Source organism: Actinia tenebrosa, unplaced genomic scaffold, assembly GCF_029948245.1.
Source record: "Actinia tenebrosa isolate PJP-AT-01 unplaced genomic scaffold, QUT_ActTen_1.0 PGA_scaffold4__44_contigs__length_22323623, whole genome shotgun sequence".
In the NCBI taxonomy this organism is placed as follows: Eukaryota; Metazoa; Cnidaria; class Anthozoa; order Actiniaria; family Actiniidae; genus Actinia; species Actinia tenebrosa.
The window spans coordinates 21,984,585-21,986,720 of record NW_028292581.1 but is presented as its reverse complement, the minus strand read 5'-3'; positions in this window follow the sequence as shown (position 1 = coordinate 21,986,720).

Genomic DNA, 2,136 nt, shown 5'->3' with positions numbered 1-2,136 from the left:
TGGTTGACTCACGGAGTGCCTCTACATGGGTCTTCCACGATGTCTCGTCCCTTATAGAGAGTGCCATAAAGGACAAAATACAGATTATTGAATGGTGACAAATGACGTAAAATGGTACTTTTGTACCAACATTGTACATCCCACATGGACAAATGTGTTTGAAAGATAGAGAAGAGAGTCATCTGCATGGGGAGGAGACGGGGGTAGATGGAGGACGAAATTATGAGACGAAACTTTGACTTCTAAAGTGAGACATTCTAGAGTTTCTCTATGAAAACACTTAGTATATATCCAAGATTCTTAACTAGTCTCTTAAGGGTTGGATCAAAAGTACCCCCTTTAAAGAATCAAAAAATAAAATTGTTTTGGTGTTAAAAAAATAAAATTGTTTTGGTATAAAAAATAAAAAGTAAAATATAAAAAAATGAAATGAAAAATTGTTAGGGTTAGGGTTAGCGTGAAAATCGTTAGGGTTAGGGTTAGCGTTTTTAGAGTTAGGGTTAGGGTTAGGGTTAGAGTTAACCCTAACCCTAACCCTAACCCTAACCCTAACTCTAAAAACGCTAACCCTAACCCTAATGATTTTCACGCTAACCCTAACCCTAACAATTTTTCATTTCATTTTTTTATATTTTACTTTTTATTTTTTATACCAAAACAATTTTATTTTTTTAACACCAAAACAATTTTATTTTTTGATTCTTTAAAGGGGGTACTTTTGATCCAACCCTTAAGAGACTAGTTAAAAATCTTGGATATATACTAAGTGTTTTCATAGAGAAACTCTAGAATGTCTCACTTTAGAAGTCAAAGTTTCGTCTCATAATTTCGTCCTCCATCTACCCCTTCCTCCTTCCCATGCAGATGACTCTCTTCTCTATCTTTCAAACACATTTGTCCATGTGGGATGTACAATGTTTGTACAAAAGTACCATTTTACGTCATTTGTCACCATTCAATAATCTGTATTTTGTCCTTTATGGCACTCTCTGTAAGGGACGAGACATCGTGGAAGACCCATGTAGAGGCACTCCGTGAGTCAACCATCTCCATCAGATCCTTGTAAAACCAGGATATCCAGCAAGGAAGGATCTGAAAATCGATGCCTTGGAAAAGTGAAGTGGAAAATCCATATAGGATCCTCCGCATCCCCATCCAACGTCCCCATCCCGAAAAAATTAAACTACCTAGGTAATACCAGCACCGTGGTCCATGTGGGATGATCGTTTCTTAAACTTATTCATGACGACAGAGCGGAGGAAATCACAATCGTGAATGTGTTTGCATAGAAGATCATAATTAAGAGGTTAAATACGGTCACTCTTAGTTTCCGTCTTCTCTAACATGTATCGATAAATTGACTAACTACAATACAAACCCGATAGAATAGAACATTGAGTGTTTTCTTGCTATTTGGATATATCGGAAGCAACGCACAACGTTTTTTGCTCGAGCATCTTTGCCTCAAGCTCGAGCATCGCTCTGACGAGCGTTTTATTGTACAAACGCATAAAATTATCTGCAACTCAAGACGAATCCCAAGGGACCATAATTGCCTAGTCCAACAGGAATTATTCATGTTGGGCAAGTTTCAATAACAAATTATCATGCATAAGGGCTGGGTTTATAGATGAATATTTACAATAACCAGGTCTAGGATATAAAGAACTTGAAGGACACACCCTTGTCGTGGGAAAAAAGGTCATTCAATATGTAATATTAATGCTCCAGTTTAAAGTTTCTCTTTGCTCAGCTTTAGTTTGGGCCGCACGTTTTGAATATTCAATCAAAACCCGTGGCATTTTAATCAACTCGTATTGTTCCATAGTGCGTACATTCCTTACTATACAATGGACCTTGATCAAAGAAAAGAACACATTTGTACACAATAAAACTGAGCAAATGCGAACTCGAAATGGATATTGGATGTTATTGTTGTTTTTATTTTATTTTCTTAAAAGAGCATCAACAATTGAATCACATGACCAATCATTTGCGCAAATGAATCTGCAACTTATTTTCACACCAAGCAGTTTTAATTGGTATACGCGCATCAATATTCGACTTAATTCAGCCCCTACAATATGATCTTACAAACAAGTAAAGTTCTCTTCTCAGTCTATGATGACTAGAGCC